At 48.3% G+C, this 16,851-nt stretch overlaps 1 long non-coding RNA gene across 1 annotated transcript in view; it reads left to right on the plus strand.

The window, feature by feature from the left end:
- The first annotated feature begins 10,871 nt into the window (after positions 1-10,871).
- LOC125943967 (uncharacterized) overlaps positions 10,872-16,851 on the plus strand; it is a 46,146-nt gene continuing 40,166 nt past the window's right edge. Inside the window, exon 1 of the long non-coding RNA XR_007466031.1 lies at positions 10,872-10,948. This is a non-coding gene — a long non-coding RNA (uncharacterized LOC125943967). The remainder of the gene's footprint in view (positions 10,949-16,851) is intronic.

A 16,851-nucleotide genomic window follows, 5' to 3' on the forward strand; every position in this document is an offset into this window, starting at 1 on the left:
TAAATATTTCTTATTCTGTCTCTCAATAGTCAGACGATGGCAGCATCTCGCTTTACATTCCAATCTCTAAGCACGACTCGCACTTGTTCTTGTGCGCCCCTCGCTGTCAGCGATAATTCTCGGGAAAGTATCTAATCTATCACATCCGCACATATCGCTCTCTGTAGAGTATAGGCTATCTAAAGGTTCTGCACATCTGCCCTTGCACTTCTTGCCACCTATTGCATACATCCTTTGTAAAATTTGAAGACTGCAATAATAGGAATTTTTCTGTCTGAATGCGACAGTACTTCAGCATTGCGCTACATTATGGCACACATTGCAAGTCATACGTGTTTAGTCAAACTAGACATGCGACTTTTGGACGATTCTGATGCTTCCTCGGTAGGTAATTTAGGACTCGTGAATGCAAATATGGGATAGTACAATGCCTAAGTACGGCACCGTATCTTCCCAGTTTTTTTATCTTCATCGGAGAATGCATGACGAGAAAGCCTCCGGACTTTGCTCTCTGTCTTTTCTGAGTTGGAAATAACTAAAATAAAGAAGGGACTGCTTCATGAGCTGAGATAATTATTTCTAGGATGAGATACTTCCATCCGTTCGCATTCTGAAGACACTATTGCGGTCAAGGACCTGCCTCTTGTGCGGTCGCAGTAAGGAAACACCGCATTCACGTTGTAATTCACGTGGCTTAGCAGATGGATCATCTGAGTTGCTTACGTCAAGAAAGGAAATGCAGAGGAGCTGTGCGCAACCTCGCCTTTGTCTGCTGCTTATATATTGCCTCCTGCTATGACTTATGATGGTGTTGCACAACCGCCACCTATCATCTCGGAGTCTGCATAGCTTGCAAAACTCGGCACATTTTATTTATTTATTTGTACATACTGCAGCCCTATAGCAGGGCTATTGCAGGAGTGGGTTAATGCAGTGGTGAACAAAAATATAATTGAAACTGACCAAAGAATCTTACAACATTAGCAAATGCAAATATTAGTACAACAGGTAAAGCACTGAAAAATCATTTTCTTCAATACTGACACGCATACATGTTTATCTTTGACCAGTGGCCGCTTTCCACCGGCTAACAAATGTTAAACGTTATCGCTCGGCGCAGGACGCGCCTTCATTGGAAGCTTCTTGAAAATTATCGATGCTTCTATCCGTCGTCTGTGGTCATGGACGCTTATGTAATCTGATTGTAGAGCGACGCGAATACAAGGACTGTAACAATACAATACAATACAAGGACTGCTTCTCGTCGTCGTCAAAAGTTCGACAATCCCCTGTCGCCAAGGACCGCATCATAACCGACGAATATGTCCGCCCACTCCGCTAGAGCCCGTACGGAGTTTCGGCGCGCGAACGCGAGGCCATAAGGCAACAAGTCGACGAAATGCTACGTGACGACATCATCCAGCCGTCCAAGAGTCCGTGGGCGTCCCCGTGGTGTTAGTGAAGACGAAGGAAGGAACCCTACGTTTGTGCATCGATTATCGTCGCCTCAACAAAATCACGAAGAAGGACGTATACCCTTTTCCACGGATTGACAACGCCTTCGATCGGCTCTACAACGGAAAGTACGTTTCGTCGATGTACCTCAAAACCGGCTACAGGCAAATCGAAGTCGACGAGAGGGACCGGGAGAAGACTGCCTTAATAACACCAGATGGACTGTTCGAGTTCGAGGTCATGCCGTTTGGTCTTTGCTCGGCACCTGCGACTTTCCAATGCTTCATGTATACAGTACTGGCAGGCTTGAAGTGGCAGACTTGCCTCGACTATTTGGACGTCGTTGTTTTGTTTGCCTCAAGCTTCGAAGAACACCAGCGGTGCCTTGAAACAGTTCTTAAAGCAATCAAAACCTCCGGACTCACGTTGAAGCCAGACAAGTGCCGCTTCGCATACTATGAGCTCTTGCTTTTGGCCCACGCCATCAAGAAGGCTGGAGTGCGCCCTGACCCTCAGAAAACTGCGGCCATCTCCAACTTTCCTCCGCCCGCCAACAAGAAGGCAGTGCGTAGATTTGTTGGACTGTGCGCTAATTACATGTGCTTCGTCAAGGATTTTTCACGGATCGCCGAGCCACTGACGTACTACCTCACGAGGTCCGACGTCGAGTTGAAGTGGGAGACGCCGCAAGTCGAAGCATTCGAAGAACTGAAGCGTCTGCAATCGCCGCCAATACTTGCGCATTTCGACGAAAACGCCAATACCGAAGTCCACACCGACGCAAGCTGCGTAGGACTCGGCGTCGTGCTTGTGCAGAGGACTGATGGACTAGAAAGGGTTGTAAGTTGCGCTAGCCGGTCACTATCGAAGGCGGAAGCAAATTATTCCACCACAGAAAGGGAGTGCCTCGCCATCATCTGGGCTACATCAAAGTTTCGCCCCTACCTCTAGGCAGGCCCTTCAAAGTTGTGAGCGACCACCAGGCCTTGTGTTGGCTAGGAAACTTGAAGGATCCTTCAGGTCGACTCGCACGGTGAAGTCTGATACTTCAAGCATTCGACATCACCTTCGTTTACAAGTCCGGGCGAAGCACTCTGACGTCGACTGCTTGTCTCGCGCCCCCGTCGAACCGCCGCCACAGGACGACCAGGAGACGACACTTCTTGGGACCCTTTCAGTGCCGACAAATTCGCCGAACAAACAGCGAGCCGACACGGCACTATAGTGCACTGACAAGGTCGCCGAATGGTCGTGTGAAAATAGTGCGAGGCGATGCGAGCGCTGGATGGGCGGCGGCGAACCGTAACTCCAGTTCGTTGCGGGCACGGCCCTTTGAGGCCCTTGTGAAACTGTGCGCATAGTACGAGGACTCTTAAAGCGGAAGTAGTGCTGGCTGAGCTATTTCACTTGGGTTGTCCGTAACGCGGAGGTGTATTGGGTGCATACAATATAAGCAGCGTAGAGTATAAACGAGAATTTGGTTCACAATCTTCGCTCTTAAAAGGCTCAGAGAAGGTAACCAAGAAGAAATGTGATAGTTTAATTAAAGTGAATTCGCCAAAATGAGTGGGCCAAAAGCCTTTGTACCAATGCCACTGTGCGATACGTGCTGTGTTTGCGAAACAGCCAACATAGAACTTTACACACGCGCCTGTATTCCGTCACTATGAAACGACGAGAAATTACATTCCATCACCTCTGGGAGTAACCTAAGTCTCTCTCTCAAAAAAAAAAAGGCTGATTGCTTACACGGAAACTGCTAAGACTGGCACTTGATAATTTACTTACAGACTTCAAGATGTCAAGTTTATCAGAATTGAGGGAGATTATCAGAAGCGCGTGGCTTGTACTTAATGAGCATGCGCGAATAATACATAATACCACTTATCTACCTATATATTGCGGTTCATGCCTTCGCAACATAAAGTACATAAAGAAAAAAATGCTCGCAGTATTGAAACTTTGCAAAGATACAATAAGCACGCAATAAGAGTAAAATAGTTCCTTGGCTTCACAAGTATCAGGCGCAAAAATCACACGCACACACATACTACACAAACACGCACATACGCACGCACACAACTACAAAGTATGAGTTAGAGGCAATAACTTTACATACATTTGAAAACTTTGTCGCAGTTTCACCTGAAAGGTGAAGCTTTGCGATAGCAAATGTAGAGAGATATACGGAGTAATGATATTAGCCAGCTGTATAAACTTGGACATGCAGCAGCACCGGCAACGCGCCGAACTGACGCCGTCGGCATTTTGCCCGCGTTCGCTCAAAATGCGTGCGGCGTTGGTGACTGTTGCCGGAGCCTCTGATATAAATAGTTGGTGCCGCAGCTAAACGTCGCCTCCCTTCCCTCCCCCTTCCCCCCTCCCCCACGGCCTCTCGCGCATCGGAAGAAGGCGCGTTTGCTCTATATATGGTGATTGTACGCACTTCTGTAAGGAAGCACGGCGCAGAACGCGCGTTTGTTCTCCGCCGTGCGTTCACTCCCCGTGAAAGAGCGCGTCCCTCGCGCCCTTTCACTCGCACATACAGCGTTCGGCGGCGCGCGGCCATTGGCGCTGAGCCGTGCTCCCTCAAGGCTGCAGAAGATAGCGCCAACCTTTCCCTTTCCCTCAAGAACCACTTACCTACCGCGGCCACGATTTCATCTCCATTGACGTCATACGGAACCTCACGGCGACGCCGACGGCGACGGCGACGCCGACGGCAGAAATCTGCTTTTGAGTGTCCATATAATTGCTATCGCAATAAAAGCTTTGTCACGGCTCGAAGAGTCAACGAAAATTTCCGCCGACTCACTTAAAAAAAAAGTATATACACAGTTATCGGTGCTCTCTATTAAACTGAACGAAGAGTACGGCTATGCGAAGAGCATTAAAATCTCCATGCGATTCATCCACAAATATGAGGAAAGCTGCAACATTCACCTCGCAAAGAACGGCGTGCTTAGAAGGGGCGAAATCCCTTCTCCCGATGTTATGGAGCCACTGAACGACATTACGTTCACCTCGGGGGATATATAAGGCTTGCCCTTTCTCTGGCCTGCTGCTGCATTGAAACGCGCAGCAGCAAGGCATTTTCACGGAAACGAATCTCAGATTCCTACGAAAGGATGGAAAAACTTGGGAAACACACGTTCGGAGCGGCAGGGCGACCACCACTTGGACTGCTCATGGCGAGCGGGAGAAACTAAAGGCGCGCGGAAGCAAGTTTCGCGCCGTTTTCGTGACGTCAGGGTCACCTGATGGGGTAATCTCGAGCGCCGCAGCCATTCAGCGTGGCGGAAATAGAGTGCACTCGCACAATGGTCGAGTGGGCCGAACGGCGCTTCGGCCGGCTGAGGCGCCGCGTGTGGAAAAAATAGTGCGAGGGCGCTGCGAGCGAACTGGATTGGGGCGGAGACGCGCTCGGCGGCATATTCCACGTACTTTCGTTGCGGGCACCGAGGCCAATTGCGCATAGTACGCTCTTAAAATAGTGCTTTATTTCAACTGCAAATTTATGTTTACACCATTTTGCCAAACATATATATTTCAGGCATGGATTATACAACGCGACGTCTTCAATTTTGCTGTCGTTGTCAAGCGCGTCGTCTACTAGCGAGCGCGGGACGCCCAGTTTTTCTCGCAGAAACTCTGTCCAGTACATCTTTTTTCATGTTTTAGTTGCTTCGATGTGCCCATGACTCGTGACGGCCTGTACCAGTGTAGTTTTAGCCATGTGAACTGCTATTTTTACCACTGTAACTGTATCTCCGCACCATGAAGGCTACGTTCAAAATTTTATTATTGATACCGTGTCATTTTACGCGCGCTTCTTGTTGCTGGATATTGATCAGGGACAATGATCGAAGAAAAGAATATTAGAGTGAAATAAACCAGGTTTATTAACTGCGTGGCGCGAAGAATGACCAATGTGTTTCTAGGCAATTAAATCAAAGGGTACATAGACATATATATTCACGATATATATGTAAGGGAAGAAGTAACAAATCTTCTAATTGCAATAATTGAAAAAGTGAGAACTCCCGACCGGAATAAGCGCGCGTGTTTGCAGAAACGAACACACTTACTAGTGAATACTGCAAATAAAAATCGCATTCGCAGAAATAATATTCACAGCAGGCAAAACCATCATATATATATATATATATATATATATATACAGGGTGTTTCAGCGAACACTTTCAAAATTTATTTAAGGTTGCCTGTGGCAGATAGCCCAATTCTAGTTAATGAGGTGGTCTACTCGAAGAGGCGGCCATTACTTGCGCAAAAAATTGAAATGCATAATCGACTAATTTACAAAAATTCACTAATTAAATTTTAACTACTTACCTGATGGCCCATATTGCAATTTACAAATTGTACCGATGGAGTTCGCAAGGCAGATTCACTTAGAATTAATTCTCAGGATGACACCAGTTTCGAGATATTAATTCCCGAACTTTGCGGTGAAATGCATTGCCGTTCCAGTTAATTTTGTGCTTCAATGCATAAAGCGACGTTTTGTTAAGAACCTATCTGGAACACCAATGCATTTCTCTGCAAAGTTTGGCAATTAATATCTCGAAAGTGGTGTCATCGCGAGAATTCGTTCCAAGTGAATCCGCCTTGCGAACTCCACGGCTACAATTTGTAAATTGCAATATGGGCCATCAGGTAAGTAGTTAAAAACTTAATTAGTGCATTTCTGTTAATTATTCGATTATGCATTTCAATTTCTTGTGCAGGTAATGTCCGCCTATTCGAGTAGACCAGCTCATGAACTAGAATTGTGCTATCTGCCACAGGCAACCTTTAAGAATTTTTGAAAGTGTTCGCTGAAACACCCTGTATATATATATATATATATATATATATATATATATATATATATATACAGTGATGTAGACGCGCGTATGAAGCGGTTTATTGACACTGTGAATATTTACACGGACCCAGAATCGCTTTTTTTCTGGTATATATATATATATATATATATATATGTGTGTGTGTGTGTGTGTGTGTGTGTGTGTGTGTGTGTGTGTGCGTGTGTGTGTGTGTGCGTGTGTGTGTGTGTGTGTGTGTGTGTGTGTGTGTGTGTGTGTGTGTGCGTGTGCGTGTGCGTGTGCGTGTGCGTGTGTGTGTGTGTGTGTGTGTGTGTGTGTGTGTGTGTGTGTGTGTACGCGATGCCGGAGAGTCGTGGCTGTTGCGCAGAGGCGCAGTTCCTGAGAGAATTCACGCGGACGGGTGGTAATAAGTCCTGCTTAACAGGTTCCTAGCTCTCAATCAATATAAGGGCCCCGTTTTAGGGCAGCCTATAAATCTGCTAACTTGATTCAGACAAGCATTTTTGACAGTCTCACCGTGTTTTCAACCCATTAAAACTGAGTGCCCCGTGTGGTGCCACACTTATCTTCTTCAACGAACGCAACAGATCTGCACATATCTCTACGTGTATGTGAGACATGCCGTTCCTTTAATTGTTTCATTATGGTCGTTATGATAGTGCACCTAATAACTGAAAGCAGCTGTTTATAATATACAAGCTGCTGAGTTAAGCGGTCATACATTTGGGAACGACATTACATTTTTGCATGAAATGTAGGATAAGCGTAACATGTTTTCTCGGAAATCAGACTCGAGAATAATTTATGTTGTTTACACCCCCAGAAATAAGCCGAAGAACCCAGCCGCCTGCTTTTTTCTTTTTTTAATATAAGCAAATTCTACGGTTTTACGTGGTAAAACCACGATATAATTAAGGCTCCCGGTTTATATATTTTTTGCCACCTGGGGTTCTTTAACGTGCACCTAAATAGACGTACACAAGTTTTTTCCATTTCGTTCCCATCGAATTCCGCGACCTGGATTGAACCCGCGTGCTCAAGATCGTATCCACTATACTATGTAGCCACTAATTAGGCTACCACCGGGCAGACTTTCTTTTCGTTTTTTTTTTTTTTGAAGTATCGACTGGAAAAAAATCCACGTACGGCTTACGGCCAAACATTAGCATATAGAATGGCCGCTTTAGGGTATGGGATCAAATATCTTTGTACGCATTTTTATATTATTGTCTAATAAAATTCCCATTTGATTTGATTTAATTAACTAAAACCATTTTCAGCACTCGTGGTCTGACTGCAATAAATGACCCCTTAACGATTACTCCGCATTCTTTTACGCGAGAAAGGCGAAAATTTGAATGAAATGTTGGGCTGCAGCTTTTTTTTCTATAACAATACTTCCCGTAAATCTGAGGACAAGGCGCCGGATGGACAGCTATGTTTTATTTGTTTGAAGCGGCAAGCAGCAAGGTTGCCTATCTTTCTCCTTCTGCGTTTCGCAGGACCGACTGATGAAAAACTTTATGTGCAACAATACACACGAGAGATACATGCTACTTGAAGAACGAGAAAATATTTTTTTTCGAAGGGAACCGTACAATAACATAGTAGAATGAAAGCCGACACTGCGGCCGCAATGCACGCGCAATGACCGAGCGGTATTAAAAATAATAAAAATAAATAAAGAAGAGAAAGAAAGTAAGTTATTCTTAAGTCATAAATACATGATATATGCAAGTATGAGCCCCATTTGAGTGGTCTGAACGCAAATACCAGCGCGAGAAGTAGTACGAATGACCCTGCCGAGCAGTATCGCCAGCAGTTTCTAACAGCGCGACCTTGATGCGGCCCAATCCACTTCGACCGCAGCGCCACCCCAGTATTTTTCCACGTCGGGCACCTCACGGCAAAGCATGCGGCCGCCCCAGCCGCTCGTCCCACTCGACCATATTCTTGTACACTCTACCGGAACTAAGGAGCGTTGTAGACTACCTGGAAGGCAAGACCGTCATGGTGCCGAAGGGGTTCAGGCGAGGATTGGCGTCGTTTTTCTTGCAAAACGACATTCTCCTAAAGAAGAACTTCTCGCCTCTCCGAGCCAACTACCTCCTTCTGGTACCCTCAGCATTGCGTCCAGAGGTTCTGCAAGCTCTCCATGACGACCCAACGTCTGGACACCTCGGTTTTTCCCGCACGCTCGCAAGGATCCAAGAAAAATACTAGTGGCCTCGCCTCTATGCCGACGTCGCCCATTACGTAAGGACCTGCCGAGACTGTCAGCGACGCGAAAAACCGCCCACAAGGCCAGCCGGACTTCTACAGCCGATGGAGCCTCCGCGCCGACCGTTCCAGAAGATCGGGATGGACTTACTGGGGCCTTTTCCGACGTCGACGTCCGTGAATAAATGGATCGTCGTAGCTACGGACTAGCTCACCCGCAACGCTGAAACAAAAGCCTTGCCCAAGGGCAGCCGCCGAGGTAACCCGATTCTTCGTTGCGAACATCCTCCTGCGTCGTGGTGCCCCAGAAGTCTTCATCACCAACAGCGGTACGCCTTTACGGCAGAACTCAAGCCATCCTGCGATACAGCCAGACAAGCCATCGCCGGACCACCGCGTACCACCCGCAGACGAATGGCCTCACCGAGTGCCTAAATAAGACTATCGCCGACATGCTGGCAATGTACGTCGACGTCGAACACAAGACGTGGGATGCCATCCTTCCATACGTGACCTTCGCATAAAACACGGCCGTGCAAGAAACGACGCACATGGCGCCGTTCAACCTGGTCTACAGAAGGAAACCGGCAACGACGCTTGACGCCATGCTACCGGACGTCACCGATGAAGAAAATCTCGACGTTACCACCTATTTGCAGCGTGCCGAAGAAGGTCGACAGCTCGCCCGCCTGCGCATCAAGAACCAGCAGAGGACCGACAGCCGACACTACAATCTTCGAAGACGTTACGTCGAGTACCAGCCCGGCGACCTTGTTTGGGTCCGGAATCTGATACGCCGACGAGGACTTAGCGAGAAACTCTTACGTCGCTATTTCGGACCATATAAGATCATCTGACGTATTGGCGCACTGGGCTATAAATTCGTGCCAGAGGGTATTTCGCAATCATAGCGGCGCGGCGCACGACCTGAAGTCATCCATGTGGTGCGTCTTAAGCCTTTCTACGCCCCCTAAGGAACTTAGGTCCTTACTTATTTTGTTATTGTTTCTTTTTCCTTTCTGTACGCGTGCTTTTGTTTTCGCATTCGTGTTTGTAGCATCGGAGCGATGCTTTTTAAGGGGAGGGTATTGACACGCATACATTTTTATCTTTCACCGGTGGCCGTTTTCCACCGGCTAACAAATGTTAAACGTTAGCGCTCAGCGCAGGACGCGCCTGCATTGGAAGCTTCTTGAATGTTATCGATGCTTCTATCCGTCGTCTGTGGTCACCGACGCTCATGTAATCTGTATGAGCGACGCGAATTGTCTAGAACTTTCTAGAAGACACGCGGGCACCAGAGACTAAACTGGAACCTTCGATGACTCCAGTATAAAAGCCGACGCGTTTCGCCGTTGATGAGATTTCGACCATCGCCTACTGTGTTCGCCGCTATCGTTGTGCTTTGAGTGTAGCTTTCTTTTGTAGGCACAGGTTCGCCCAATAAAGAATCAGTTTCGTTATACATAGTTTTACGACTGTTCTCTTCACTGTCACTACTACGCCACAATACAGAAAGCAGCCAAACAGTGAAATTCATGCACAAAACATAAATCAAACGTAACTCAAGCAGTTACACACGCTGGTTTTCATAAAGAGCACTTTCGAATTCGCTTATCGGGAGTGAACGAAGATAGCCAGGTATTGAATTCCATACCTCTATAGTGCGGGGAAAGAAGCTGTACTTGAAAGTATTTGTACGGGCATAGAAAGGGTAAAGATTCAGCTCGTGGAAGTTACGTGTAGAAGAAGGCTTGGTGAAAGATAAGCAAACTGTGTTCGAAGTACGATAGAACATGTCAATTATGTTGTGCAAAATTTTTAAAGATTCCACGTCACGACGCACGGGAAGTAATGTTACGTTCAGAGAAGTGAGGGTAGATGATGATGAAAAATAGCACTCATACCGGTGAAAAATGGAGTGGACAGCTTTGTTTTGCACTGCTTCTAGTTTGATTATGTTGTTTTGGTTATGGGGTGACCATACTGTGGCGCCATAATCGATAATGGGGCGGACAACATTAGGCACATATAAGCAAACGCCGCAGTTTTGTATTTAGTTGTGGCCCAGTCGTTCCCCCGTCTGTTCCTGATCTCTGATATGTCTGATATGCCTCAGTGCTGGTTTCTCGCGATGCTTCACTACAAGGCTAGTTTCTACATTTATTCAAAAGAAAGTGGTCTTGTTAAGAACACTTGCGGATTGAAGTCTCTCAACTTTGTTAGAAAAACGACGTTTCTATAGCAAGCAATATACATCTATAATGAATATACTTTAAAAATGTATTTTTATTAAAAAAAATCCTTCGTATAATAAAAGTGGGACCACTTGAAGTACTGATAACGCACCTTAATTCCACCATCTCATCATATCTTGTTTTTTCTTTGACTTTCAGCAACACAGGCTCCAAAAAATTGGCAAATCAGTAAGTAAACTATTAGCATAAACGTGTAAACTTGGAGTGAGCAATGGTGGAAGCTGTCTCCTGAGAAGTCGCATATTGTGGCTCAATTGGTAGAATTTCGCGGCGAAATTGGTGTTTACATAGGCCGTGAGTTCCGAAATACTGTATGCTTTAGAATTCAGTTAATATTGAGTTAAGTAGCGCGGTTTCTGTTGGACTACAACTGCCTACGCATGAATATCAGTGGGGAAGGGTTTGTTCACAGTTTCCGTTAGTTTGTCTTTTCAGGCGAGAAAGTTTACAAGGTCACCATTTTACCGCCACTGTGGGACAATTAAAAGGTGTAGTGCACAGAATGGCGTGGTTTAGGAACTTGGAAAGCCCAGGGTGTCTGCTGAGGTCTTGTTCATTTCTTATTGGTAAGGATGGGAATGTTGCATTATAAAAGAGCCAAATTTAAGTTTTTCAACAGAACGGACCCCAAATGCCACAAACAGCATTTAGAAATATGTGACGTCTCACTGAAGTAGTTGTTTTGGGGTTTTGCCGTGAAATTCAAGAAGTAGTACTGTCAGCTTCATTTTGATTTCTAATAACCAAAATCGTATGACGAAATATTGATAATACTCTTTCTAAAGAATGTTGTATGAGTCTGAAATGCTAGCGTTTATTTTTAGCATCCCTTCAGTATATTGTCACGAAGATAGCAATCGAGACCTTGGCAAAAGGGTGTTCTTTTCAATATAGGCTGACACTCGGAGAGCGCGCGTTTCAGAACACACTTCGTCGTTCTCATTGCAGCGGCCGGCGGCCGCAGGTGCCAGCCTATCTCGCGTCATTTCTCCCTTTCCAAAAGCAACCGTCCCGGTCGGCTGGGTAGAATAAAGTTCATAAGGGGGCAAGACAGCTCTAATGGCAAATGTGATCACAGAAAACGAAGGATAACCACACAACACTGCGTAGGACGGCGAAGGGTTTGAAAGGTGCACTTCACTCGCGGGTGTAGTACGGCTTCATCCGTACTACGTGCACAACTTCGGGGCGGGGACGTCGTCGGCTCAGGCGAGGATCAACACTTTGGGGCAGGATCTCGTAATTCACATCGCTAAGCCGCCGCACAACCTCGTATGGTCCGAAGTATCGTCGCAACAATTTCAACGAGAGCCCACGGTGACGGACAGGTGTCCACACCCACACGTGGTCACCGGGGTTGCACTGGACATTCCGTCGGCTCTGGTTGTAACGACAGGCGTCGGTACTCTGCTGGCTACGGATGCGGTTCCGAGCAAGCTGGCGAGCTTGTTCTGCTTTCTGGATAAAGTCATCAGCGCCCTCGCTTGTCGTGGTGCCGTCGTCTACTGGAAGCATGGCGTCTAAAGGTGTCGTGACGCGACGTCCATAGACAAGTTCAAATGGGGTGAGCTGGGTGGTCTCCTGCTCAGCTGTATTATAGGCAAATGTCGCGTATGGCAAAATTTCGTCCCATGTCTTGTGCTCTACATCAACATACATCGAGATCATATCGGCCAGTGTTCTGTTAAGGCGCTCTGTCAATCCGTTAGTTTGGGGTGATAAGCCGTGGTTTTCCGATGGTTGCTGTGCGTCAACGTGACCACCTCTTATAATAAATCAGCTGTAAATGCTGCACCGCGATCAGTAATGAGGACAGCGGGTGCACCATGGCGCAGTAAATTGCTGAGGACGAAAAACTTGGCGACTTCAGCAGCAGTTGCCCGGGGTACAGCTTTGGTCTAAGCGTAACGGGTCAGGTAGTCGGTTGTGACAATTATCCATTTGTTTTCCGAAGATGACGTAGGGAATGGACCCAGGAGATCATCCATGCCCACTTGTTGGAACGGCGCTGGAGGTGGGTCCAGAGGTTGGAGGAGACCGGCGGACTTGACGGGTGGTACTTTACGCCTCTGGCAGTCACGACAGGTTTTCACATAGTGCTGAACAGACGAAAATAGCCGTGGCCAGTAGTATCGCTGGCGTATGCGTGCTAGTGTTCTGGTGAAGCCTAAGTGTCGAGCACAGGGGTCGTCGTGACACGCCTGCAAAACTTCTTGGCGCAATGCCGTAGGGACGACGAGAAGGAACGTTTCCTGACTGTTTTCAAAGTTTTTCTTATAAAGGACATTGTTCCGCAGGCAGTGCGATGTCAGTCCTCGTGACAGCAGTCGTGGGATAACAACGTCAGCTCCTTGAAGATACTGGATAAGAGCAAGCAGGTCTGTGTCCGCAGGTTGTAGGTCAGCCATCCGCACCGTGCCAATGACACCAAGAAACGGCAAATCTTGCTCCAAATCTGATGATGTCAGTGAATGTCACGTTGCAGGCAGTCAACGTCGCTGTGCTTTCGTCCAGATCGGTAGACGACAGTTATGTCATACTCCTGTAGGCGGAGACTCCAACGAGCGAGGCGGCCTGATGGATCCCTGAGATTGGCAAGCCAACAAAGTGAATGGTGGTCGCTGACCGCTCGAAATGGCCGGCTATACAGGTAGAGTCGAAATTTACTGATGGCCCAAACGACTTCCAAACACTCCTTTTCATTGGTCGAGTAGTTAGCCTCTGCCTTTGTGAGACTACGGCTCGCGTAAGCGATTACACGTTCCGTACCGTCTTGCCACTGAACAACAACGGCTCCGAGACCAATTTTGCTGGCGTCCGAGTGGATTTCAGTTTCAGCATCATCCTCAAAATGCGCGAGCACCGGAGCTTTTTGCAGTTCGCGTAATTCTGCGAAAGCCTGTTCTTGTTCTTCCGTCCACAGAAAAGGCACATCGTGGCGTGTTAATCTCGTCAAAGGCTCAGCTATTTTGGAGAAACTTTCAACGAAACGACGGTAGTAGGCACAGAATCCTAAAAACATCTGAACAGCCTTCTTATCTGTAGGACGACGGAACTCAGCAACGGCAGCCAACTTCTCAGGGTCTGGCCGAACGCCCTGGGGGCTGAACACGTGTCCCTGAAACTTGAGTTCCTGAAAACCAAAGTGGCATTTTTCAGGCTTGATGGTGAGGTTTGCCTTGCGGATAGCATCAAGAACGCTCTTCAGCCGAGTCAGGTGTTCATCGAACGTGCTTGAAAACACAACGACGTCGTCCAGGTAGACGAGGCATGTCTGCCACTTCAGTTCAGCAAGTACAGTGTCCATCATTCGCTGGAATGTGGCGGTAGTGGAACACAGGCCGAATGGGAGGACCTTAAATTCGTATAGCCCGTCAGGTGTCACGAATGCAGTTTTCTCGCGATCGCGCTCGTCGACTTCGATCTGCCAGTACCCTGACTTAAGATCTAACGAGGTAAAGAACTGGGCATGACGTAGACGGTCCAAGGCGTCGTCAATCCTTGGCAGAGGGTAAACATCGCGCTTGGTGACTTTGTTAAGCCGTCTGTAGTCGACACAGAAGCGTAGTGTATTGTCCTTCTTTTTTACCAGAACAACGGGGGACGCCCACGGCCTTGTCGAAGGCTGAATCACGTCATCGTCCAGCATTTCTTTAACCTGGCGTTTAATCGCCTCTCTTTCCATTGGCGACACGCGATATGGATGCTGACGAACTGGGCGAGCCGATTCCTCTGTGAAAATACGGTGTTTCGAAACGGAGGCGCGCTGAACTTTAGATTCTGTAGAGAAGCAGCTAGAGAATTCGCTCACGAGGCCTAATAGTCGTTGCTTCTGTTGTTCCGACAAACCGGCATTAATGTGAATGCGGCTGCAAAGCGTGGTAGCATCTGTCACGTCTGGGGAAGTCACCTCTAAAGTGCCGACGTCGGAGAAGTCCGCAATTTGGTTGAGGGAGGCGACAGCCGTGCCTTGAGGGACGTGCAGAAACTCGTTGCTGAAGTTCGTCAGAAGAACTAGTGACCGCTTGCTCTGCAACTGAACAAGGCCTCGAGCTATGCAGATATACCGTTTGAGCATCAGCGGAATATTTGCCTCGGCAATGCCCTCACTGTCGTCGAACGCGTCGCAGGTTACAAGGGATAATACGCTGCTCCTCGGCGGTAACGTGACCTTGTCGTCTGCGATGCGCAAGGCGTTGTCATGACTGTCGTACTTGTTCCTTACTATGGCATGCGCCGTCGAAAACGTTACCCGCGATTCTTGCAAATTAATGATGGCTCCATTAGCCTGCAGGAAGTCCATCCCAAGGATCAACTCTCGCGAAGAACTCGGCAGGATAACGATATCTCCGACGTACGTGAAGCCGCGAATATTCACTCGTGCTGTACACCTGCCCACGGGCTTTAAGAGGTGTCCTCCGGCACTACGGACCTGCGACCCAGTCCACTGCGTGTAAACTTTTTTCAGTTTAGCGGCAAGTTCTCGGCTCATAACAGAGGTGTCCGCGCCAGTGTCGACTAAAGCTGTGACTTCTTCGTCGTCTATGCTGACTGGTATATCCGATGTTACGACGTGCCTTGGATCACCTGAGTGCGTTTGAACGTCGGTCTGTTGTCGTCGCTGTCGTCGCTTGCGTCGTAATGGAGGATATTCGGTACATTCGGCGTCAGCGGCCTCACCCCCGGAGGTCGCTAAACTCAGTTTTCCTGGTTTGCAGGGCTGGGCGAACGGCGCCTAGGGGCGTCTCGACGGAAGGCAGGACTTGGCGACCGGTATCGTGATGGAGCGGGTGACGACGAGCGAGGCTCGTGCCTTGGCTGTTCGAAGAAATTGGGACGACTCGCCAGGAAGCTCTCAATTTCCACCGGACGCTCACCAGGTCGTGGACGCGGCGCATTCGGAGAGAACCCACGGAGACCCACGCGTCGGTAGGGACACGTCCTGTAGATATGGCCTGCTTCGCCGCAATGAAAACAGAGCGGGCTGTGGTCAGGAGCGCGCCAGACATCACTCTTTCTTGGGCTGGACTCGTTGATAAACGGCGCATTACGACGGCTGAACCCGACTTCTGTCTGTTCCCTGGTGCGCACGACGTTTGATGTATTATACAGCGACGGACGTCGTACAGCTTCCGCATATGTCATCCTAACTTGCTCCTGCGGCTGTGGTGCCCCGAAGCGTTCAGGAACTTGGATGGCTTGCCTGATTTCGTCTCGCACCATCTCCGCCACAGAAAGTCGCGCGACCGGGGGCTCGACCGCCTGCATTTTTTGGAGTTCTTCTCTTATGACCACCCTTATTAATTCTCTCAGGTCGCTGACGTCGCTTCCCAGTGTCACGTTAGGGACGCCACTCGAAATTGAAGTCACGTTTCGATTGTACTGGCTGGCGCGCTGTTGTAGTGCCCTTTCCATTGCAGTGGCTTCAGCGAGAAAGGCCGCAAGCGTAGTCGGTGGGTTGCGGATAAGGCCGGCAAAGATTTCCTGCTTTACACCTCGCATTAGGTGTCGAACTTTTTTGTCTTCGGGCATTGAAGCGTCTGCACGTCTGAAGAGCCGAGCCATATCTTCAATGTATGTCGTGACGCTCTCATTAGGGGCTTGAATCCTTGCCTGCATCGCCAACTCCGCTCTCTCCTTTCTGTCGGCGCTGGTGTAGGCGGCAACTAACTGCCGACGAAATTCGTCCCACGATGTCAGTGTCGTCTCGTGGTTTTCGAACCACGTCTTTGCGGAATCCCCGAGAGCGAAGTACACATAACGCAGCTTGCGCTCTTGGGACCAATCGTTGAATTCGGCTACCCTTTCGAAGTGGTCAAGCCAGTCTTCGACGTCTTCAAGAGCACCTCCGTGGAACACATTGGGTGTTTGCGGCTGATGCAAAAGGACCTGTGTCAGCGCGGCAAGCGCAGCAGTAGACGGTTGGTGCATCGTCCTGGTAGGATCAGGTAGCAGACCGTGCTGTGGCTGGAGCCCTTGAAGACGACGGCTGGTACGGAGGTGTACCGGGGTGAGCTCTGTCGGACTACGCACTGGCGACGAGTCAGGAGTATGCTGCGTCTCCGGCGATC

Source organism: Dermacentor silvarum, chromosome 3, assembly GCF_013339745.2.
Source record: "Dermacentor silvarum isolate Dsil-2018 chromosome 3, BIME_Dsil_1.4, whole genome shotgun sequence".
NCBI lineage: Eukaryota > Metazoa > Arthropoda > Arachnida > Ixodida > Ixodidae > Dermacentor > Dermacentor silvarum.